This window comes from Mercurialis annua, linkage group LG7, assembly GCF_937616625.2.
Source record: "Mercurialis annua linkage group LG7, ddMerAnnu1.2, whole genome shotgun sequence".
Lineage (NCBI taxonomy): Eukaryota > Viridiplantae > Streptophyta > Magnoliopsida > Malpighiales > Euphorbiaceae > Mercurialis > Mercurialis annua.
This window is the reverse complement of record NC_065576.1, coordinates 39697108-39724666: the sequence shown is the minus strand read 5'-3', so window position 1 is coordinate 39724666 and position 27559 is coordinate 39697108. Positions and strand designations below refer to the sequence as shown.

Sequence of the window (27559 nt, the reverse complement as noted above, 5' to 3'; positions counted from 1 at the left end):
TACTCGAGTAAACACAAAACATAATTTGTGCTCATGCACACTTCTAACTCGACTCCTAATAGCACATATAGGAGGGGACGTCTTTGTAAAACGTTTGAAAATCGATGAAAAAGACGATAACGTTCAAAAGACATGACTGGAAATCCCTATAATCCGCAGTAGTTCTTAGGTATTGATTGACTCTTTCCTATACGCCAATCATAAAAGAACAATGGCCTAGGAACACTAAACCATTGCTCTGATACCACCTTTGTCACGACCCAAATTTATGAGCCGCGACCGGCGCTAGGGAATGGGAGTGGTAGCTCCGAAACCCGTAGCAAGCCTAAAAACCTGTGTAAATTTTTCGCAAATCAAATCATATTTCATATATCAAAATACATGTGACCCCATTTTACAAAAATATCAGAGTGAAAATGCGTTAGACAAAAACATAGACAAAAACATCTAGACTACTGCGGACCGCTAGAATGAAAACCTTCTTTTGCTTTTTGTGCAAATGACTTCCGAGAATTAAAACTTCGGAAGCTTGACTCTTCAAATCATATCATACTATCCCTGAAAAATGGGACGAGCAACGGGGTCAGTATAAAACTGAGTGAGTTCACCAAATTAAACGCAATATCACATAAAGGGTTTAAACCATTGAAAACCCATTTTATATATAGGAAATACTCCTTTGAAATCATATTGCATACCCTCTCTACTTTCCTTCATAATTCTTTGTTTATTTCATAAACTTATAGTTTATACGTATTTGGCATCTTTGATTTCTTATTATAGTGTTGATGTTTTTCTTTCTCGTTTTGTTGTATTAATTTTCGACCGAATCTTAAATCTTAGTTTATATCATCATGATTCTAAGTCGAATTAAATCATTGGCAAGTCTCTTGTGACTTGATCCTTATGGTTGGGTCCCGAGATAGTTCAACCGAGTTACCTTCAACCATGTGGCACAGTCCCGAGATAGTTCGACCGAGTTACTCATGCCAATACTTAATCCCAAGTTGTGAGTCCCGAGATAGTTCAACCGAGTTACTCACCAGACACAGGTCCCGAGATAGTTCAACCGAGTTACCTTCGTGTCTGCATTCGGACTCTGCACCCTGCAAGTCTTTTGAACTTAACTGTCGATTCATATAATTTCCATTATCGTTTAATAGGAAAGTTTGTTAATATTGTGTCTCGATCTTGTTTCGTATTGATTCTCGATGTATTGTGCTTACCTTTTTATTTCGTATGAGTCCCGAGGACTATTATCGAGAATGGATGAGACACAGGTCCCGGGATAATTCTACCAAGTTCCACCTTGTATCTCAGTTCTTATTATTGAATATGTCATAGTACACTTTTCTTATCTCATGTATTTATCATTTTGATGATTTCTGTTGGGTTTTCTTGATCCTTTATGGACCATGACATGCACAATACAATCTAAAAGCATACATTTATAACACACGCACAATAGGGTATTGATTAGGATTAATAGTACGTATAGGAACGTACTATGTTCTTATATAAATATTCGATGTTCGATTCGTATAGCATTACTTTATACCCTTCCCCGGTGTTTAAGCATATATATATTCTTTTTATTTATTTATGTTATTGTCAAAATAGCACAGTATGATAAAACATCATTTTCGAAACATACATACGTATACATTTTAAAAACAAACATTTCAAATATATAATATTCATATAGCTTTTCGTATTAAAATACGTAGTTTTATGAATATTAGCGAGTAATTTAAAGTGTACTCACCACTTGCTATCCAAATTCTTCAAATACGCATGAAGATATCTCGATCCCTTTGCCTCAAGCCTTGTCGATAGTCGCTCGTCCGATCTACGCAAATATAATAATAGCAAGAATTAATAAAATTCTAGCTATTATTAACTTAACCAAAAATATGTTTCTAGCCAACTTCGGCTATCGAAACCGCTTACTTAAAATAGTCCGACCCCTAAACAAAATTGACATTCTTAAAGTTTAGAATGTCGCCTACAACTTTCGTTTAGGTCTCGGACCATGAAACGCACCTGAAGATGTCGGAAAATGGGTCGGAAGTTGGTTCTCTGATTTAACCTTTTAAGGCTGCACAAACAGTCCACCAGGGCTGCTACTTTGGGCCTTAAAACCGAGTATGTACAATGATCATTTTTCGAAACAAACTCAACATATTCAAACTTCATATTCATATCTACAACTTCCGTGAAGACTTCGACTAGTTTTGACATCTCGATTATTCACAATGAATTTCCAAAGTTGACTCCTTAATTCTTTTTAATCCAAATTCAGCATTTTCATGCATTTTTTAGCTTTAAAATCCCTTATCTCAAAGCATCAAAACTGTGATTAAACTGTTCTTATTTAATCTATGTAATACGGTCTATAAATTCCGTTTAGGTTCAAACTTGATTTGGTACGCGTAGGGGATCGGAAAACGTACTCGAACTGCCTATCCTGCACCCTTTTATAGCTGTTGGCAGCCCCTAGAATTACTTAACAAGCCTACTTTGGCTTGTTGTGCATGTCATATTTTGCCTCGTGGGGCAGAACCGAGTTGGTCGGGATTTAGTCCGACATGCACCCACGCCAAAAGTACAATTTCCGACATGAAATATACCCCTAACGACCTCCGGAACCGTTCTCAAACTTAACTCAAACACAACTCTTAAAACAATATTTTATTAACATAAAATACGTTTAATCCATTTTTCATTCGACTCTTTTCAAAGCCTATATCCTTTTTAACTTCGATAATTCATGCTTTACACCTCCGACATCCAATTTATTTTTCTTATAATTTTTCCTTAAAATCAATTATTTTTCCAAAGTGACTAACTAGTCGACTTTGGGCCCATAAACGGCATGCTTACAAACAGCCAATGACCAAAATAATTGTGCATTCTTATTCATCAACATCCCGACTGCATTTTTTGTTAAGACCCGAGCCAAATCCGAGGTGTCTACGGCCGGCTGGGAGTTGCCGAAACAGCTCCCATGGGCTGCCTGGGCAGAAACAGCCCAGAAACAGGGCTGCATCTGCTCTGGTGAGCAGCCAGCCAGGTTCTGCTCACCGGAGGAGATGTGTTCTGCTCATCTGAGCAGAACCACCACAACCGTGGTAAAGTCCGACATGCCCTCTTTCATTCCGGCCTATTTCCAGACATTAATATCAACTCTATCATGTCCAAAACAGAGCTCAAACATGACTCCTTGAGAGCCTTTATAACAGTTTATAATTCAACAAAAATTCATCAAACTTCAATCAATTCCAAGATAAATCACCATCAAACACCCATAAAATCAAAGCTTATACCTTGAGTGATGAGTTATCTTTGTGGCCGAATTAAATTCCCCCATGAATTCTCCAAATTCAAGCTCCCAATCCATTGTTTATACCTCAAACACATCAAATATACACAAGTCAATCACATAGCTTTAAAACCTAATTCTTTCTCATCAAATTCCATTAGGTACAACCATTAAAACCTTAAATTATAAGCTTACCTTGCTTATCCTCTTCCTTGTGATCATTTTGCCTCCAATTCCATCAAGTTTGGTTGAGAATAATGGATTTGGCATGGAGATGAAAGGGTTTGGTTTTGGAGAGGAAGAAGAGAGGGTTTGGAGCTCTTATTTTCTTAATCTTAATTTATCAAATAAAGATGATACATGTTAACTCCTTTCCTTAGAAGTTAGTGACATCATTAAGGGCCAAAGTACCACTTTAGCTTAAGGGATTAACTTGTACTTTTAACCCGAATTCTCAATAAATCGACGTACTTGCTTTTAAAAAGGTTTCGTAAATCCACGAAACTTTGACGATAATTTCTTAGCGATAAATAATGAACTTTTACATCTTATTTATCGATCCAAGTCCAATCATTTATTTATTTAATTTTCGTTTTCCGAATATCCAAATTCCGCTTAATAAAATATTTTTGTCTAAATTTCACAAAATTTAATTTTATATCCATAAATTTATTTTACGATCTCTATCGTAAAATTGATTAGCTCGGGACTTTCCAATATTTTATTTTCTTTTCTTTAGTCCCAATTAAATCCAACTTCTCGCATAATAATTTTCCATTTAAATAATTATTTTTCGACAATTCCAATAGACCCGCTTCGGTCTAAGTCCTTATTATCCAATCATAATATGATATTCTCGTTCTTAATCCTCATTATTATTCTCCATGACAGTCACGTCATACTTTAAAAATTTGGATTATTACAATATACCTTTGACACCTTCATCCATAATGTGTCATATTAAGCCATAATACATTGTTTATTTGACACATATATTCTATATTTTTTTTTAATCATAAAAACATATAATATTTCTAACATTCTCCCACTTGGTCTGATTAAAATTAATAAATTTTTTATTGTGTTCATAATGATTAATCTCTTCATGATTTCATCATAATTTATAATATGAAAATCGTTCAATGTGAGTTATGTCCTATTTAATCGAACACTTCCTTCCATATACTACAACACTTAGAATTTGCCATATCATATCGATACTTAAATACATTCAAAATGTCATAATGGTCCACGGTAATGTCAAATAAATGACTTTCTTGTTTATCGTTTAAATCATTAGTGTATACTGACATAACAAACAAGAAATCGATAATGTATATCAGAAACACATAATAGAGCTCAGAGTGTTATTACATAATCAATTATCCTCATCATCATTACAACCAAGACCCATCTTTAGAACATGTTCCTTAAATAATTTTGGTTGTAGACCTTTCGTTAAAGGATCCGCAATCATAAATTCAGTACTAATGTGCTGAATAAACACTCTTTGTTTCTGAATCTCCTCTTTAACAACAAAATACTTTAATTCCATATGTTTGGTACCTTTCGAGTATTTGTCATTTTTAGTGAACACTGCTGCGGAATTATCACAATAAATTTTCAGCGGCTTGGTAATGGTGTCGACTACCCCAAGCCCTGAAATAAAGTTCCGCATCCATAATGCATTAATTGTAGCTTCAAAACATGCTACAAATTCTGAATCCATAGTGGATGAAGCTATGATAGTTTGTTTTGCACTTTTCCACGATACTGCTGCTTCTGCTAATAGAAACACATAACCAAATGTGGACTTTCTACTATCAATACATCCAGCAAAATCTGAATCTGAATATCCAATTACCTCCAGTTCATTGGATCTTTTATATGTGAGCATATAATTCTTTGTTCCTTGTAGGTACCGTAACACTTTCTTTGCAGCTTTCCAATGATCAATTCCAGGATTACTTTGATACCTGCCTAACATACCAACCGCGAAACTAATGTTCGGTCTAGTACAGGTTTGCAAGTACATTAAACTTCCAACAACAGAAGCATATGGAATTGATTCCATTTCTTTTCGTTCTACATCATTTTTCGGACACTGTATAATACTAAATTTGTCACCTTTCTGTAAGGGAATGTCACGATCCATTTTCATGAATCGCGACCGGCGCTAGGGTATGGGTAATGTAGTACCAATTAAAACCCGTAGCTAGCCTTTCAATTATCATACAAACACATAAACCTGCAGAAAACGAATGCTCGGGGGCAACCGAGACTTCAGCCTAAATCTAGCAGTTATAATATTCAGTAGTTAAAATAACATACTTTCCAATAATAGTATTAGTTCGGCTTAACATAAATAATTCTGAATAATATTAAAACATGTCAAAGCAATAATAATCCAGTCGGACCAATCCGACAACAACTAAAATAAAATAAAGTCAACTACTGCCGTCTAAGAATGAAATAGTTGATAATTCTACTAAAATAAATGGAACCTCCGAAGAAAAGTAAATGCGGAGATCACCAGACTCTCTCAGATCATAACCCTGGAAAAATTGGAAAAACAACGGGGTCATATACTGAGATAAGTTTATACCACTATCTACATTTATTAAGTGGAAAACCTTTAAAACCGTTTAAAACATTTAATAACGATATTACGAATAATAGTTGGAACCCTAATCCACAATTTTAAATATAAACATAATCCAATAGGTCTGGTCCCGAGAGCTGAGCTACACCGAGTTACCACTGACCACACTCAGAGTCCCGAGAGCTGAGCTGCACCGAGTTACTCTACCTGGTCCCGAGAGCTATGCTCACACCGAGTTACCACATTTCCATATATACCTTACCCAGATCAATACCGGTGCGCACGCATTTCTAATGATGCCCATTAGGTAACATGTTCCAACTAGAAGCCCTAATATAAAAACAGTTCGAAATATACGTACAGTATATATATTAAATATTAAAATAACAATTTACTTAATAAAGCGGTAAGTAGCAAGTACAAACTCACAGCTTGCTAATCCACGTGAATACCGCCAAGCAACTAATCCTGGTTCGTCTCTGGAGCACGAACAATAGACGGGTCTAGACAAGTAAAATAATTATTAAAACAGACCCTAACTCTAGAGAGTACTGGACACCACATAGGACTAGCACAAATAACACGTCGGAATAACACAAGCTAGAACACACAAAAATACCCATTAGGTAATAAAGCCCAATTAATACAAGTCTATTGAGTTCTCGCTTAAAATCCAATTTATAAATATTATTTAATAATCTTTAAATAATAAATAATTTTCCAAATAGTGGGTTAGCCGAGTAATCATTAACTACCAAGCTAACCTCACTTGTCGGGTGACCCAAGTCTAACCCGACTCAAAACATTTATCAATACAAACCCGAGTTTATATTTATAAAATAATTCAATAAAATAATAATTCATTTTAAAAGCGGAACTCAATAACTTCAATTCCAAGTAATCCAAGTTACATCCCAAAAATCTAACCATTTTAAGTTTATAAAAGTTTAGGGACTAAACTGTACTTTAACCAATTAGGGACTAAACTGTACTTTAGCCAATTAGGGACTAAATTGTACTTTAGCCAATTTGATATCCGAAATCAAATTAATCGCTTTTGTTTATAATTAAAACCAAATATAAAGTCATTAACCAAAAATCCACTTAATTAAATTATAAAATAAGTTCAAGGGCTAAATTGTAATTTAACCAATTTTATTCAAATTTGATATTCTTAATTAAGTCAAATTACCTGAGTAATTATATTAGTTAAATTTATAATAGCTATTGTTTTCAACTTAGTAATTATAAATCAAATCTAAATTCAAGTTATTAGTTAAAGTTTAACATTAAGGATTTATTTGACTTGAGTAAAACATTTTGGTGATCAAAGTGAGCAATTGACAATCTCTTTGCTTTTGAACAGCAACTTCCCCCGCCTAGCCATGAACATGGAATTGTTCATGAAATTTGAATTCCAAACCAAATCCAGAAATCACAAACTACACTTTCATTAGACATCAAGCTTATAAATCCACCCCAAAGCTATAATCAATCAATCAATCTAATAATAACCTAAACAATAATTGAACCGAAAACAATATCAAAATGAAGAACAAGCAACGGCGGCAACATTCAAATCGTTATGTGAAGAATGGCGATGGAAACGATCTCAAACCGAAGCTAAGACGATTTATATCTATGTATTAAGAGATCATACTAATAGACAATCAAAAGTATAGCCAAAGGGAATTGAAGCATTCGGCAGATCCATGCTCCACACAAAAACAGTTTTAACAAACAAAAACGATAACCGTGCGGCGATTAGATCGATTACGTACCGTTTAGCGTAAATGAGATGGGGAAACGTAGATACGCGAGTCTAGAATCTCTGGGATCGAACAGAATCAATTTCGATCTAGAAACGAGAGAGAACGACTCAAATTACGGAAGTGTCGTTCAGAGTTAAAACTGAAAACATAAGAACATACATACCGATGATTTCAGCAAACTTCAAGAGGGATTATGAGCAGCGATTTTCAGAGAATGATCGAAGTTGTTGACTGCTAGTGTATGTTTGAAATATGGAGAATGATTAGGGTAAAAGTTTTACGCATTTAAGGCTTCGGAAATGAGTGAAAAATAGCCCCAAACTACCCTCCTCACACGGGTCCGGCTGCTCTCGAACGAGATCAGCAAATCTGAGGCATTCTCGTTCGAGAATGCTGATTCTCGAACGAGACTCAGCTTAAAATGCTGAGGTCTCGTTCGAGAATCACAATTCTCGAACGAGAATCCTCCTTTTTGGGCCAGGTCTCTTTCGAGACCTGATTCACATGTGGTGGTTCAACCATTTTGGTTGAACCACCAAAAATAAAAAGGACCACACAAATTTCTGAAATTGAACCGGGTCAAAAATTAAACTACGAATCGAACCGCCCCCCGAAAAATTCAATTTATTACCGAAAACATATTTAGAAAATTTTAAAAAAATTCCGGGATATTACATTCTCCCCAACTAATTAAAAATTCGTCCTCGAATTTAACACGATAAGCAATTACCACCAGAACAACACGTAACACAAGTAAAAATCATAAAAGTCACAGAAATCAAGATATCGTACCTCACGGAAAAAGAAAAGGATAGCGATTCCGCATATCCGATTCAGTCTCCCAAGTACACTCCTCTACAGAATGATTGCGCCAGAGAACTTTGACCATCGGAATCTCCTTGTTCCGCAATTTACGCACTTGCGTATCAACAATCTCAACTGGATGTTCCTCATGGGACAGCTCTTGGTTAATCTCAACACTATGAGGCACAATCACGTGCGAAGGTGTCACGACCCAAATCATTGAGCCGAGACCGGCGCTAGGGAATGGGAGTGGTAGCTCCAAAACCCGTAGCAAGCCTAAAACCACTAATAATTTTTCGCATTTAAAAGTATAATATTGTATATAAAATATTTTCAGAAAACTCTTTTAAATAATATAATTATAGATATTAAAATATCATATCAGAGTTTACATTAAAATCAATCATTTGAAGTAAATTCACAAATCTGCTACCGACTCCTATTGACTACTGCAGCTCTAGGACCTCATACTTGTGCAAGTCCAACGACTTCTGGCACAATGAATATGGTTTGTCTGATCCGACTTCTACTACCTGCAAACATCAGAGTGAGGGGTCAGTATTTGGGAAAATACTGAGTGAGTATGCAAATTACTAACGGTATTATTAAATTTACAACCTCACATACTCATAATATAATTCATGGCTTTTCATTTCATAACTATCGTACTTAACCTCATCCTCCTGACATCGATAGCAAAGCCAACCGATGTATCATACATGCCTGATATCGATAGCAAAGCCAACCGATGTATCCTACAAGCCTGACATCGATAGCGAAGCCAACCGATGTATCCTACAAGCCTGACATCGATAGGGAAGCCAACCGATGTATCTCATACGTCTGCCATCGATAGCGAAGCCAACCGATGTATCTGATATGTCTGACATCGATAGCAAAGCCAACCGATGTATCTGATTCAACTCACACAAACCAATCTAATATATCATGCAGACCATAAACATCACCACAAGGTTGATGTATCAAAGCAATCAAACATAACAAAGTCCCATACAAACAAATCATATACATGCGATGTATTGATAACAACATTCATAATATATGAAAATAACTTTTATAATAATAATAATACGCGAAAGTAATTTGCCACTCACCGTGACCGCTATTCCTTATATCCGAACGTAAGCTCCAAGAGACTGGCCCGTCAATCTTTGCCGAACTCCTTGGTTCGTCATACTCACAGCTCGATTGCCCGTCACATCTATCATAGGATTCTATCGTTAAAACGTATACTTAAAGAATTTATTCTAACGATTATTCTAACCACCAAACATGACCAAAAGCACAAAACATAAGCCGTCGCGTTCTAAACGTATCTTTCTTGATATCTATTACCAAATCTCATCCTTACACTTGGTTAATACCATTAGTGGTGTTTAACTATCAATTAAGCCTTTCTTAATATGCGTATTCCAAAAGCCTAGCTCAAAACTTCAAGTTCCATGTCCATTTCATGCTATCAGAAGTTATTTTTCGCTCACGGAGGTCCCCCGGAGGTTCTGGTCGAGGTAGGGCACGTCGTGCTAGCTTGGCACGTCGTGCCCTTCAATTTTTGTGAAGGGCACTTCGTGCCCTTCATGGTGCACGTCGTGCACCCCTTGGTGCACGTCGTGCACCCTGTGGTGCACGTCGCGCACCAGCACGACGTGCTGATTTTCAGCACGTCGTGCACCCCTTTCGGGTGCGACGTTTTTAACGTTCCAGACCATTTTCGACGCCCTAAAACACTCAAACTTCATCCTAACACATACACAAGCCATCTTAACATATAATTCATCAAGAATCCACACGAAAACGATGAACAACGACGTGCTTTAAGCGTTACGATTCAAACGTAATTTTTTGAGTACAAACAGCCACTAAATCATCAAATTTCACCATCAAAACGAAACTATTACCTTGATTTGAGGCTGCAAAATGATAGAGGATCCACTCCTCGTTCCGTGGCCGCGAGAATCGCTCAATTCGGACAAGAAACGGCGAAACCGCGGCGGATCGAAATCAATCGCCGTTTTTCCCTTTTTCTCTCTTTTGGTTTCTGGATCATCGTTTTCCTTATTCTTAAGGAAGCTTATGGATATATATTGGCTAATTAGCCACTTTGATCCTTGTTTTATTCCTTTGTTATTAACTATCCTTTAAACCTTTCTTTTGTTCAATTTAGTCCATAACTAAATCGATTAACTCTTTAATCATAACTTATACGTATTATTTATATCCGATAAATAATACGAATCCCAATATTATTATTTTCCGTTAAAATCTCTTAATTACTATTTCCGCAGCTAAATTGGCTAATTTGCACTTTAGCCCCTAAACTTTTTAAGATTTGCAATTTAGCTCTAAACGCATCCGCGTCCAAATTTTAAAAGGTCTCCGATTGACCCGAAACTTTTACCACATATCCTATAATACATTTCGCGGACCTTGGCGAAATAATTTCCATATTTGTCTCAAAGTGGCTAAATTACCACTTTGGTCCCTATACTTTATTTTGGGTTTTTCTTAACATTTTTCTTTTCTAATTCCAATTCCAACTTTAGAACTGAAATATAATGTTAAATCTCTCGCAATAATCCTTTCGAATCCGTCCTGCTAAACTTTAATATTTATCTTAATTTCTTGGAAATCTTTTCGATATCGCCACACTGGCAACTTAACACTGGACACGTGGTCCAATTAAATACTTAAATATTTTGGGGTATTACATTCTTCCCCCCTTATAAAAATTCGTCCTCGAATTTTCATATTCCTTTCTTGACTTATCTTAATTCCCTTAACATTTTGAATTTCCCTCATAATAGGAGTACCTTATTTATCTTACGACATTGGTCAGCGTAAGGAATCGTCATTTCAATTTCTCTACTTCTTGTACTTTGACGTCAGTTATCATTGACAGCCTTATCTTTGATCTCTTTTCTTTATTCTGTAACACAATCTTTGCGTTTGTCCTTTATCTGACATTCAATACTATGAACTCTTAGTTTAATACTGATATCCCATGATAATTCGTTCAAGCGATACTTTATCACTAAGGACGATAATCCTTGTCATTCGACATCTCCCTTTTATGATGAAATTAGTCATATTCATCTGTACTTACGATTCTATGTTATTGATTCTTTACTTTTGTTCACTGCGTCTGATCTTATCATCAATCTGTTTCATCAATCTGGTTTTCAACCAGATAGGATTCTCATATTGGCACCAAAACGAACCACGCCTTTCATAGGCGAAACCCGAAGAAACACGAAATCACCAACATGAAACTCAATGTCTTTCCTCTTCGGATCAGCATAACTCTTATGCCGACTAAAAGCAGTCTCTAACCTCCGTTTGATCAACGGTACCTTCTCTGAGGTAATCTGAATAATCTCCGCTCCTGAGAGTTTACGCTCTCCAACCTCCTCCTAACAGATAGGAGATCTACACTTGCGCCCGTACAAAGCCTCATACTGCGCCATCTCGATACTCGCATGATAACTGTTGTTATAAGAAAACTTAATCAACGGCAAATGAGTATCCCAGCTACCCTGAAAATCGAGAACACACATCCTGAGCATATCCTCCAACGTCTGAATAGTCCTCTCAGACTGACCGTCAGTCTGAAAAGCTGTACTAAAATCCAACCGAGAACCCAAGGATTCATGTAACGCTTTCCAGAACCTCGAAGTAAACACAGAACCTCTGTCTGAAACAATAGAAACCGGTACATCATGCAAACTGACAATCCTGTCGATGTACAACTGAGCCAACCTCGAAGCAGTATACGAAACCTTAATCGGAAGGAAATGAGCCGACTTGGTCATACGGTCAACTATAACCCAGATGGAATCGTACCCCTGTCGAGTACGTGGTAAACCAACCACAAAATCCATAGCAATCCGCTCCCACTTCCACTCTGGAATAGGTAGTGGCTGCAGATAGCCAAAAGGTCTCTGATGCTCCAACTTCACCTGCTGGCACGTCAGACACTTAGAAACATACTCAGCGACATCCTTCTTCATCCCGCTCCACCAGTAGGTACCCTTAAGATCATGGTACATCTTAGTAGAACCCGGATGAACACTATAAGCAGACTTGTGCGCTTCCTCCAGAATCTGGTCCCTCAAACCATTTGAATCCGGAACACATAATCTCGAACCATGTCTCAGAACACCATCCACAAAAGTAAACTCAGAATTGCCGTCCTGCTGAACCTCCTCAATAATTTGTTTCAACTGTGGATCCTCAGCTTGTAAAGCTTTGATCCGATCAATCAAAACAGGTTGCACTTGCAACTGTGCCAACAAACAACCAGCCTGAGAAACCTGAAAACCATAGCCCGAAGCTATCAAACTGTGCCACTCTCTAACCATGGGTCTACGCCCAATCTCAGAAATATGAGCCAAGCTGCCCGAAGACTTGCGACTCAACGCATCGGCTACCACATTAGCCTTACCAGGATGGTACTGAATAGTACAGTCGTAGTCTTTCAGCAACTCTAACCACCTCCTCTGTCTCAAGTTCAATTCTCTCTGATCAAAGATATACTTCATACTCTTATGATCAGTGAAGATCTCACAAGTAGCACCATACAAGTAATGCCTCCAAATTTTCAGCGCAAAAACCACAGCTGCCAACTCTAAATCATGAGTAGGGTAATTCACCTCATGCTTCTTCAACTGTTTGGAAGCATAGGCAATCACCTGTCCATGGAGCATCAGAACGCAACCCAAACCAATCCGAAACGCATCAGAATACACTGTGAAACTGTCAATGCCAGAAGGCAATGCCAAAACAGGAGCTATAGTCAAAATCTCCTTGAGTTTCTCAAAACTCATCTCGCACTTGCCAGTCCACTCAAACTTAACACCCTTCTGTTTCAGTTTAGTCAACGGTGCAAATATTCTAGAGAAATCTTGCACGAACCGACGATAGTAGCCAACTAAACCCAGAAAACTTCTGATCCCGGTAACTGACCTCGTCCTCTGCCAATCCATAACTGCCTCAATCTTCTTCGGATCAACCTTGATCCCATCTTTCGACACCACGTGTCTTAGAAAGGTAACCTGATCCAACCAGAACTCACATTTTGAGAACTTAGCATACAACTGATGCTCACGCAACGTCTGTAGTATAGTTCTCAAATGATAAGCATGCTCCTCCTCACTCCGAGAATAGATCAAAATGTCATCAATGAAGACGATAACAAATTGATCCAAAAACAGCTTGAACACTCTGTTCATCATATCCATGAACGTTGTTGGTGCGTTCGTCAGACCAAAGGACATAACCAGAAACTCAAAATGTCCATAACGAGTCCGAAAAGCAGTCTTAGGCACATCTACATCACGGATCCGAAGTTGATGATACCCAGACCTCAAATCAATCTTGGAAAAACACTTCGCACCCTGCAACTGGTCAAACAAATCATCGATGCGAGGAAGAGGATATATGTTCTTGATAGTAACCTTGTTCAACTGTCTGTAGTCGATACACAGTCGAAAGGAACCGTCTTTCTTTTTCACAAACAGAACTGGAGCACCCCATGGAGAAGTACTCGGTCTGATGAACCCGCTATCCAACAATTCTTGTAACTGGTCCTTCAACTCCTTCAGCTCTGCAGGAGCCATCCGATACGGTGGTATCGAAATCAGAGCTGTACCAGAAACCACATCAATGCAAAACTCAATATCACGATCAGGTGGTAATCCATGCAATTCCTCTGGAAACACATCAGTGAACTCGTTCACTATCGGAACACTATGCATATCACCACTACTAGTCTCCAAATCACGAACCACAGCAAGGAAACCCTGGAAACCCTTGCCTAACATCCGCTTCGCCTTGATGGCGGAAATCAGATTCTTAGATGTCTCCGCCTTTTCTCCCTGAAAGGAAAAAGGTAGATCACCTGGAATCCTGAACTCGACTGACTTCCCTCGACAGTCAATAGAAGCATAATGGCATGACAGCCAATCCATCCCCAAGATGACATTAAAGGAAAGAACGTTAAGCACAATCAAATCAGCACATAATTCTCTACCCTGAATAACCACTGGACAAGAAGGATAAACGACATCCACTACTACACCTTCAGACATAGGTGTAGACATAGCTAGAGGTTCACTCAAAACAGATGGTGCCATACCCAATTTCCCAGCAAAACATGTAGACACAAACGAATGGGTTGCACCCGCATCAAATAATACCCAAGCATCAGTATAATAAATCGGAATGGTACCTTGCACCACAGCATTTGATGCACGCGCATCCTGAGGAGTAAGAGCAAACACTCTGGCCTGACCCTGCGGCTGCTGCTGCAAACTCAACCCAATACCATAACTGTTGGAACCTCTACCACCGTTACCACGGCCACCAAAACCTCTACCACCAGAACCACGGCCCCGCTGGCCACCAAAAGATGCTGCAGGTTGACAGTACCCTACATACTGTGTAAACGCAGGTCTCTGCTGCTGATACGATGACTGCGCCACACTGGAGTTAGACATCTGCTGCCCAGATGTCGGACACTCCCTGGAGAAATGACCCGGCTGGCCACAATAGAAACAACCTCCAGGAGCTAACTGACACTGACCATAGTGCCTGCGTCTGCAATTCTGGCAAAACGGAATATTCGATCCACCACTGTACCCGCGTCCTAAACCACGGTTACTCCCACTGCTACTAGAGCTGTACGGAGCACTCTTAGCACTATGCCTCCCTTTGTTGTGAGTACGGCGACTCCCCTTATTGGCCTGAGAAGAGCCACTGTAGTAGTTCCCACTACCATGCTGCACTGGGTCCTGTTGCCCCCCACTAGGAACATCACTCTTTCCCTTCTGATTCTGGAAAGGGTCAGAGATCGTCCCAAATTGAATCAACGAATTCTCCATCCGTCGAGCACTATCCACTACCCGAGCAAACTCCATGTCTTCCCCTATCAGCAAAGGAAGAAATTCCGAGCCTAAACCCCTGATATAGCGGTCGTTCACTCGCCCACGATCACCATGTAGATCTGTAGCAAACCGCCCCAAACGGACAAACTCTGTAGTGTAGTCTGTCACTGATCTATCCCCTTTCTTCAAACTTAGCAGCTTCTCTCTGAAATTCTCCAACAGAGAAAGGTAGATAGTAACCTCTGAACCTTGTCACAAAATCAGCCCAAGACAATGTAGCCATCTCTGGCCTGATGTTATCGCGAAACCAGTCCTTAGCTGGACCCTTCAGCGACATCTCCACAAGCATCACTGATTGACGATCAGTAGCTTGAATTCTCTGACTATTGTACTCAAACTCTTCCAAAAGTCAAGAGCATCCCCAGTACCATCAAAAGAAGTCGGATTCAAATTCGTGTAGGTTATCACCATCTCTCTGTCTGTCGGAATGTGACCGACACCAGCAAGTCCACCCATACCAGCTACAGCACCAGCCTGAGGTTGCTATTGCTGCGCTAACTGACCCAGTACAGTACACTGATTCTGCAAAAGAGCCTGGTTGTTCTGCATCTCAACAATCTCAGCCAAGAAAGTAGTGAAGTCGAACGCTTGCATATTCGGTGCCTGTTGCACCCCTGGTGCCTGCTGCACATTCGGTGCCTGTTGCACATTTGGTGCCTGCTGCACATTCGGTGCATGAACACCTGCTGCACCACGTCCTCTAGCTCCACCTCTACCAGCACCAGCTCCTCTGCTTCTACCTCTGCCAGCACCTCTACCTCTACCACGTCCAGCATTGGCCGGAACTGGTGGTACATTCTGATCGACTTCCATTGAAATTGCATCATCAGCCACAGCTTCTTGCTCTGCCGCAGCACGAGCACGGGTACGAACAACATTGTCCATATCCTAAGGATTGAACAAAAACAATTTAAATAACACATAATTCATACCCAAGTATGAAACAAAACAAGTAACAAATTAGGATTTCCCGAGAAATCAACAGCAATAATATATTCACCCAAGTGAAATAAAATTAACATTTAACAGCATCAAATCAACACATAATGACTGACTCGACGCAATCCTATTGGTGTAGGCAGAATATTTTAAAAATCAAAAGGTGACGTTTTTAAAGACATGACAGAAACCTATATCCATAGTAGTTCCTAAGACACAACCATAATTAACAGAGTTAACACATAGCAAGCAAATGGCCTTGGTTTGAAACCAAAGCTCTGATACCAAGTTTGTCATGACCCATTTTCATGAATCGCGATCGACGCTAGGGTATGGGTAATGTAGTACCAAAACCCGTAGCTAGCCTTTCAATTATCATACAAACACATAAACCTGCAGAAAACCAATGCTTGGGGGCAACCGAGACTTCAGCCTAAATCTAGCAGTTATAATATTCAACAGTTAAAATAACATACTTTCCAATAATAGTATTAGTTCGGCTTAACATAAATAATTCTGAATAATATTAAAACAGGGCAAAGCAATAATAATTCAGTCGGACCAATCCGACAACAACTAAAATAAAATAAAGGCTTCTATTCAACTACTGCGGTCTAAGAATTAAATAGTTGATAATTCTACTAAAATAAATGGAACCTCCGAAGAAAAGTAAATGCGGAGATCACGAGACTCTCTCAGATCATAACCCTGGCAAAAATTGGAAAAACACCGGGGTCAGATATACTGAGATGAGTTTATACCACTATCTACATTTATTAAATGGAAAACCTTTAAAACCGTTTAAAACATTTAATAACAATATTACGAATAATAGTTGGAACCCTAATCCACAATTCTAAATATAAACATAATCCAATAGGTCTGGTCCCGAGAGCTGAGCTACACCGAGTTACCACTGACCACACTTATACCAGAGTCCCGAGAGCTGAGCTACACCGAGTTACTCTACCTGGTCCCGAGAGCTATGCTCACACCGAGTTACCACATTTCCATATATACCTTACCCAAATCAATACCGGTGCGCACGCAGTCCTAATGATGCCCATTAGGTAGCATGTTCCAACTAGAAGCCATAATATACAAACAGTTCGAAATATACGTACATTATATAAATTTAATATTAAAATAACAATTTACTTCATAAAGCGGTAAATAGTAAGTACAAACTCACAGCTTGCTAATCCACGTGAATACCGGCAAGCAACTAATCCTGGTTCGCCTCTAGAGCACGAACAATAGACGGGTCTAGACAAATAAAATAATTATTAAAAACAGACCCTAACTCTAGAGAGTACTAGACACCACATAGGACTAGCACAAATAACACGTCGGAATAACACAAGCCAGAACACACAAAAATACCCATTAGGTAATAAAGCCCAATTAATACAAGTCTATTGAGTTCTCGCTTAATAATTCAATAAAATAATAATCCATTTTAAAAGCGGAACTCAATAACTTCAATTCCAAGTAACCCAAGTTACATCCCAAAAATCTAACCATTTTAAGTTTATAAAAGTTTAGGGACTAAAATATACTTTAGCCAATTAGGGACTAAACTGTACTTTAGCCAATTAGGGACTAAACTGTACTTTAGCCAATTAGGGACTAAACTATACTTTAGCCAATTTGATACCCGAAATCAAATTAACTGCTTTTGTTTATAATTAAAACCAAATATAAAGTTATTAACCAAAAATCCACTTAATTAAGTTATAAAATAAGTTCAGGGGCTAAATTGTAATTTAACCAATTTTATTCAAATTTGATATTCTTAATTAAATCAAATTACCCGAGTAATTATATTAGTTAAATTTATAATAGCTATTGTTTCAACTATAATTATAAATCAAATCTAAATTCAAGTTATTAGTTAAAGTTTAACATTAAAGATTTATTTGATTTGAGTAAAACATTTTGGTGATCAAAGTGAGGAATTGACCATCTCTTTGCTTTTGAACAGCAACTTCCCCCGCCTAGCCATGAACATGGAATTGTTCATGAAATTTGAATTCCAAACCAAATCCAGAAATCACAAACTACACTTTCATGGACATCAAGCTTATAAATCCACCCCAAAGCTATAATCAATCAATCAATCTAATAATAACCTAAACAATAATTGAACCGAAAACAATATTAAAATGAAGAACAAGCAACATCGACAACATTCAAATCATTATGTGAAGAATGGCGATGGAAACGATCTAAAACCGAAGCTAAGACGATTTATATCTATGTATTAAGAGATCATACTAATAGACAGTCAAAAGTATAGCCAAAGGGAATTGAAGCATTCGGCAGATCCATGCTCCACACAAAACCAGTTTTAACAAACAAAAACGATAACCGTGCGGCGATTAAAACGAGATTGATTACGTATCGTTTAGCGTAAATGAGATGGGGAAACGTAGATACGCGAGTCTAGAATCTCCGGGATTGAACAGAATCAATTTCGATCTAGAAACGAGAGAGAACGAGTCAAATTACGGAAGTGCCGTTTAAAGTTAAAACTGAAAACTTAAGAACATACATACCGATGATTTCAGCAAACTTCAAGAGGGATTATGAGCAACGATTTTCAGAGAATGATCGAAGTTGTTGACGGCTAGTGTATGTTTGAAGTATGGAGAATGATTAGGGTAAAAGTTTTACGTATTTAAGGCTTCGGAAATGAGTGAAAAATAGCCCCAAACTACCCTCCTCACACGGGTCCGGCTGGTCTCGAACGAGACCAGCAAATCTGAGGCATTCTTGTTCGAGAATGCTGATTCTCGAACGAGACTCAGCTTAAAATGCTGAGGTCTCGTTCGAGAATCACAATTCTCAAACGAGAATCCTCCTTTTTGGGCCAGGTCTCTTTCGAGACCTGATTCACATGTGGTGGTTCAACCATTTTGGTTGAACCACCAAAAATATAAAGGACCACACAAATTTCTGAAATTGAACCGGACCAAAAATTAAACTACGAATCGAACCGCCCCCCGAAAAATTCAATTTATTACCGAAAACATATTTAGAAAATTTTAAAAAAAATTCGGGATATTACAGGGAACAACCCCAGGTGAACATTTATCCATATTGAATCTTTCAAGAACTTTTTCAATATATGCTTTTTGAGACAATCCTAACAATCCATGTGATCTATCACGAAATATTTCTATTCCAATCACATAGGATGCCTCTCCCATATCTTTCATTTCAAAGTTCTTTGCAAGAAATTCTATAGTCTTATACATTATACCAAAATCATTAGCAGCAAGCAAAATATCATCAACATATAGAACCAGAAATATAAACTTACTCCCACTAATCTTTTGATATATGCATCTATCAATATTATTTTCTTTAAAATCAAAAGATGTAATAATGGTGTTAAACTTAATATACCATTGTCTGGAAGCTTGTTTAAGTCCGTATATTGATTTTTTAAGTTTACACACCGTTTGACTTTCACCTTCAATGGAAAAACCTTCAGGTTGATCCATGTAAACTTCCTCCTCTAAATCTCCATTTAAAAAGGCTGTTTTCACATCCGTTTGATGTAACTCTAAGTCATAATGAGCTACTAGTGCCATAATTATTTTTTGTGAATCTTTCTTTGAGACAGGTGAAAATGTCTCCTTATAATCAATGCCATCTTTTTTAGTATAACCTTTAACAACAAGTCTGGCTTTATATCTTTCAATATTGCCTTTTGAGTCGCGCTTTGTCTAAAAGACCCATTTACACCCGACTCTTTTACAATCATATGGAAATTTAACAAGATCCCAAACATTGTTTTGCTTCATAGATTTTAACTCATCTTTCATAGCATCGATCCATTTATCAGATTCAACACTATTAATGGCTTGTGAATATGAAACTGGATCCTCATTAATTTCAAAATCTGACTCTTGCAAATATACCACATAATCATTTGAAATAGCTGATCTCCTTTCCCTTTGAGATCTTCTTACTACTATTTCTTGTGGTTCATTTGCATTAGTAATTTGTGAGTTAGTTATTTGATGGGATGGTTCTTTATTCGAATGTTGTTCAATGTTATTATTGTTTCTTTCAACATCAGAAACAACATTCGGCAAAGTAACAGATGAAGGAATATCCATATATAATGGAACATTTACTTTAACTTCCTTTATCTCCATACTTCGTTGTTCATTACTCCCACTAACATCACCATTCTCAATAAATTTTGCATTTCCGGTTTCAACAGTTCTCGGACTATATTTTGGACAGTAAAATATGTACCCTTTAGATTTCTCTGGGTAACCAATAAAGTAACCACTAACAGTTCGAGAATCTAATTTTCTTTCATGTGGATTATAAATTCTTGCTTCCGCTGGACAACCCTAAACATGCAGGTGTCGTAAACTAGGTTTCCTTCCAGTCCACAATTCAAAAGGAGTCTTTTGAACTGCCTTACTAGGAACCCTATTTAATAAATATGTTGTGGTTTTAAGAGCATACATCCACAAAAATTTGGGTAAAGAGGAGTTACTCATCATACTCCTGACCATATCCATTAAAGTCCGATTACGCCTTTCTGCTACACCATTTCGTTGAGGTGTGCCTGGCATAGTGTATTGTGCACATATGCCATGACTTTCGAGGAGCTTTGCAAATGGACCAGGACACTGTCCAGACTCATTATATTTTCCATAATATTCACCACCTCTATCAGATCTTATATTTTTCACCTTTTTATCTAATTGCCTCTCAACCTCCTTTATGTATGTCTCAAAGGCATTGACTGATTGAGATTTTTCATGAAGCAAATAGATATAACCATAACGTGAAAAATCATCAATAAAAGTGATAAAATATTTTTCTCTATTAATAGTCGGAGTGTCAAAAGGTCCATAAATATCGGTGTGTATTATTTCAAGAAGCTGAGTGCTTCTTGTGGCTCCTTTCTTAATATGTTTGGTTTGCTTACCTTTAATGCAATCCACACATATTTCGAAATTAGTAAAATCCAAATTTGGAAGAATTTCATGTTTTACTAATCTCTGTAATCTTTCTTTGGATATATGACCCAAACGTTTATGCCACAAGTAAGCAGAATTTTCATTCATCATGCTACGTTTAAGACCAATACTGCTATTTACAGCGAGCAAAGATTCAGCAAAAATATTATCAAGTTTTAGTTTGTATAAACCATTAACAAGAAAACCAGAACCAATAATTTTAGAATTCTTAAACAAACTAAAACTATTAAATCCAAATTTTCCATTAAAACCACAAACATCTAGTTTAGAAACAGAAATAAGGTTTCTACTGATTGAAGGTACATAAATGGTCTCAGATAAGTCTAATTGATAGCCATTATCCAAAATTAGACGATAAGTCCCAATTCCTTCAATCGGTGCCTTCATGCGATTTCCCATAAATAGGATATCACTTGTTGGGTTTGTAGTTTGGATCGTAGTGAATCCCTGCATCATATTAGCCACATGAGTAGTAGCACCAGAATCAAGCCAGCAAGTATTATTAGGAACTTCAGTTAAGTTTGATTCGAAAATCGGAGAAGCATAATGAAAGATACCTTTCTTTTCGAACCAAGCTTTGCGTTTTAAGCAATCTTTCTGATAGTGTCCTTCTTTCTTACAGAAATGACATCTATCAATCTTTCATTCCTTTTCTTCGGCCTGAGAAACATTAGTCGGCCTTTTGATTTTCTTAAACTTTTTGGCTTTGACTTTCATTCTTTTTTCAGCTCCTTGACCCACAAGATTGACCATGTGATTCCTTTGAGTTTTTAACCTCGTTTCCTCCTGAACAAGCCTACCAGCCAATTCATTAATATTCCACTTATCCTTTATAGTGTTATAATTAATTTGAAAAGGCCCATATTCAGGAGGAAGTGAGTTCAACATAAATTGCACTAAAAAGGAATCTTCCACAGCCAATCCCAAGGACTTCAGTCTTGCTGCGATATTAGTCATCTCGATGATTTGATCTTGCATGCTCTTTGACCCATCATACTTTATGGTCGTGAGCTTTGCTATTAATGTACCAGCAAGAGACTTATCAGCAGAACAAAAACGATCTTCCACGAATGCTAAAATTCTTTAGCATTTTCTGTTTGTGGAATAGTAGACTTAATGTTGTTGGCAATTGTCATTTGGAAAATTTTTAGGCATAATCTGTTACTGTGTTACCATGCTTCAAGGTGTAACTTCTCAGCCTCATTACTTATATCAGTTATAGCAGCGGGCTTAACTTCTAATAAAGCTAAGTTGAGATCCATAGAGTCTAAATGGAAATCAACATGCTCGTGCCATTTAGAGAAGTTTGTACCATTAAAAACAGTAACAAATGATGCATGTGAATGAATTGCAACAGCTGCAAAATATAACATAAAGCTCACAATTAATTTATATTCAGAAAAATTCATAAAGTAGTTCTCCTTTGGATAGATACTACATCATACTTTAAATACTATATTTTCATAAAGTAGGTCTCCTTTGGGTAGACACTACACCATACTTCAAATACCATATATATAAACATAATGGATAATTATCACATTTTAATTGAATATATTTATTATTTTTGGATAATTGAATTTATTCAACTAAAATAATAATATATTTTAATATTGTTCAACAACCATAAAATAATAATTTATCTTTGGATAATTTTTTTAATTTTTTATCGATTGTCAAACATTATACATTATTATGGTATTAAAATACATTATAGTTTAAGTTACTTTGATAACTTTAAACTATATATATAAAGTTCATTCTAGTTTAAGTTACTTTGGTGACTTTAAACTATATACGTCAAATTCATTTTAGTTTAAGTTACTTTGGTAACTTTAAACAATAACAATTAATATATATATTTACATATAAAACACATGTAAATAATAATTTCATCATAAACTAATAATTAAATTAAATTAACTATCATGAACTTTATGTTTTATATGTAATTAAAACATAAATCTATTAATTAACATAAACCTATCAATTATACGTAAATCTATTATGTATAGAAATTATTTAGTTTTTCCAACCATACGCTTTGATACCACTTGTTAGATAATGCAAACAATTATACGAGTCACGTATTATGCTAAATATAATTACAGTAGAAAAATCCCCAGGAAAGATCGGAGGGTCACAAGCAGACCGCTTAAGTACCGACCTCCTTAAACAGAATTTAACTAAATGTAATTAACCGCATAATACGACTTGCTATATTTTGCATTAACAAGACATCATTAACGTAAACCTAAGGATCTTTAAAATTAAATAATTTCATGATACCGTAAATAAATATTGTAGAAGACTTACTAGAATTTCCAAGAGCATTATCGCTTGAAGCCATCAACGAGAAATGATTTCTCTCCCTTAACCCATAATTTCTTAAACACACTCTTAGATGGAATTAGAGATGTGTTTTGGTGTGGCAGAGAGAGGACCAATTTCCATCCTTTATATAGATATTTCAATTCAATCTGGTACGTCCATCACGTAACCAAATCAATGGTTGATATTAATCTACTTAATTAATTTTTTATTAATTTAATTGGACCAAAATAGATGTCAAATTAATAGTTTAAATGCATGACACCTTCATCCATAATGTGTCATATTAAGCAATAATACATTGTTTATTTGACACATATATTCTATATTTTTATTTAATCATAAAAACATATAATATTTCTAACACCATGAAAATCGTAATAACTAATACAATTTTCCATGTATTAATAAAGATATTAGCCAAAACTAATTTTCTCTAATTTTCACCAAATACGATAATAAAATAAATAAACACAGCAGAAAACAATACTAAAGATCTAAATTTAAAAATATATATCAAAATATCAATATTGAGCCTCCTTGATTTTCTTTCCAAAAATCTATAAAAGAAATAAACGTTCTTTTTTATGAAATCACTCTGGAAGCTGGATGAAGAAAAAGAAAAAATTACATATATGACCCGTTATATATATATATATATATATATATATATATTAAATATTTATTTTTAAAACTAATTAAAATAAATCCAATAAATACATATTTAAATAATTTTTTTAAAATGTATTCTTTTTGACACAACGCCCAAAGGCGTTTGTCACAGTATCATTATCTTTTCTTTATCAATTTAATCTTCTAGATATGCAAAGTTTGTTTATGGCTAGCAAGACCATAAAACGTGTCTGTAAATTAAAATATTATTAAAATTTATTTTCTTACTGATTTCAACTTGAGTTGGAATTTCATCCTACTCCTCAAATTGAAATTGCTCCTACTAAAATATATAACACTTTCCATGGTACTTTGTATTGTAGTTAAACACTCAAACTTTCTTTCCTATCAATTTTGCATTTAAATTAAACTCCAATTAACTTTATATTTATCTTCATTACTACCGACCCATTAAAATTTCATGGAAATGAAACAAATCTTGGGAACATATGAAATTCAACGTGGAAAGCTAAAATTTTAAATATTACTACAAAAAATTGAATTGATATGTATTGTTATGGAGTCTATTAATCCTAATTTCCTATTTTGTGCTTTAATATGATATATTAATACAATCATTAGACTCTTATTTAGTTGAAAGAACCAATCATTTATTAGTATAGAATTATACAAAACAGACTATTTAATAAGTTGAAAATAGACATTAAAAATTAGTACTTATTTATACATATATGAAAAATGCATTAATTAAAAATACTAAAATAATCTATATATTTATATAATTGAGAAGATAAAAAAAAATATTTCCATTAGTTCCTAATTTACCTCACTTTAGTTTTAAAAAAATATTATTAGTAAATAATTTTCATTAGTTTCAACATAAATAAAATATTTATATTAATAAGCATTTTCATAAATTTTAATATTAAATAAAATAATTATTTTGACTTTTAAAAATTATTATTATTAAATAATTCTCATTAGTTTTAAATTGAATAAAATATTAATTTTAGTCATTAATTTATATAAATTTATTTTTAAAATATAATTATTAATTAGATTCCGTGCAAATGCACAATCTTATGACTAGTAATAGACTATTTTAAAGAAATAAAATATATCATATGATGTGCGCATATAGTCTAAACAATAATAAAATTATAAATATTTCTATTGAATAGATATTTTTAAAGAACACTAAATAATATTTAAAAATAAATGAATAAATGAGATTAAAAAATAAGACTGAGTTAAAAAAATTGTTTATAACCAAAAGTTTTACATACATCAGGATTATACAAAATGAAAGAGTTAAACTAAAGCATTAATAAGGGTGTTGTGGTAATATTAGAAGACGAAAAATAGAGAATGTCTAATTGAGGATAGTAAAGTCATTCACTGTTAAAAATGGAGTGCAATTATTAATAGGTGGAGTGCAAAAATCCCCACCCTAGTTTTATCGTATATTTAAGATGAAAATAACAAAATTTGGAAGGAACTGTAATTAAACATACCTCTTTAGTAGGGGGGTCAACTTCTTCAATTGAAGAAATCTTGATTAAGGCTTGCCATTAACTCTCACACTTTTTTTTAGAAAATTACAAATTAAACAAACCAAATCAGCATAATATTAAAAAAAAATGCATCTTAAAAGAACAATTGTCTACAATAACAAGCTATTTAAAAGATTTAATGTATAGGTATTAAACTTTTCGTATAACTCAAACTTATGTGTTCTATTAAAATTCTATTTAAACTAAATTTTTTATTCAAATCAAATGTTTGCTATAATTCTTTTTTGATTATATATTATCAAAAAATAAAATTTTTTCTACTATAAATTATGATCATTATCTATTTTTTTGTTGATATACATTATCAACAGTTTTCTTAAAAAATTCGAAACTTAGAAAAATAAAAGTTTTATAAAGAACCCTTTTAGCTCAAGAATTCCTATTAAAATGTGCATGCACAGTCGCTAGCTGTGGCCTCAGAGAAATTCTCCCTAGCATCCTATTAGCTTGACATTTCTTATATGAATTCTGCCCTTAATATGAGTCTATTAATATTATCAGACACTACGTACGTAATTAATGTTAAGTCTTATATTTCAATTAAACTTTTATTACAATTAAATCTTGCACATTTTATATTTTTAATATCAATTACACCCTTAATAAAACCTATTATCGTAATTTTGTCCGTCCCCCCCCCCCCCCCTCCACACTTATAGAATAGTTATATTATATAGATTACTAATTTTTCGGCACGTGCTACGCACGTGAGCGATATTATATGACCCGTTATATATATAAAATTATTAAATATAATAAATATTTTTAATTAATTAATATACACTTTTTTCATATGACCCGTTTATTATATATTATTTTAAATAATTTAGTAGTTAATAAATGAGTTTTTTTATTAGTACTACGCACATGAATGTTACATTTAATATTTTTTCATTTAAGTTAAAATTGGAGCTCAAATGATCACTTATACGATATGTTATTGTGTTAAATATTATTTATATTATTATTATTTAAATTGAAATTGTAGGAAGTAATTGATACTAATATGACATATATGTGTATACTAAAAAATAATGAAAAAGAAAAAGCCAACACAATTGATATTATTTTAGAGTTAGTTCACTCTAATCAGTAAGAAAACTGCCCATCAACTTTTTATAAATCAAACTTGCAACATAAAAAACATTTAACAAATTATTTTCGTAACAGACTTATATGCTACGTACATAAGTGATACTTATATGACCCGTTATATACATTAAATATTGATTAAATTGCTAAATAATTTTTTTAGTTTTCTTTAAAAAAAAAACAATAATTAAAAAATAAAAATAATAATAGTACCATTAATTAACAATTAAAATATGTGCATTGAGCTCATTAATTTATATCATAATGCTCACAATATGATCAAAATAGATTATTTTAAAAAAATAAGTTAAATGAATGAATTTTTAAATACTTATTCACGATACATATAAAAGATTAAAATTATCACCATCTAAAAATTTGATCAATTCTAAATTTAAAATTACATATGCAAGAAAATTAAATTAAATACACAGCTTTTTTTTAGAGCCAACAATTTTTTTTCCAGCTGACCTAATAGTGATTTGCTATAGTAATTTGGCCATTATGAAGATGTCA

The 27559-nt window shown here is 35.0% G+C and overlaps 1 long non-coding RNA gene across 1 annotated transcript; it reads right to left on the bottom strand.

Annotated features, from left to right (window-relative positions):
• Nucleotides 1-1764: 1764 nt before the first annotated feature.
• LOC126655078 (uncharacterized) lies at nucleotides 1765-3657 on the bottom strand. The gene is made up of 3 exons (XR_007632885.2): nucleotides 3518-3657; nucleotides 3327-3409; nucleotides 1765-1849 (listed from the first exon to the last, which is right to left on the bottom strand). It is a non-coding gene; the product is annotated as an uncharacterized LOC126655078 (long non-coding RNA).
• Nucleotides 3658-27559: the final 23902 nt, after the last annotated feature.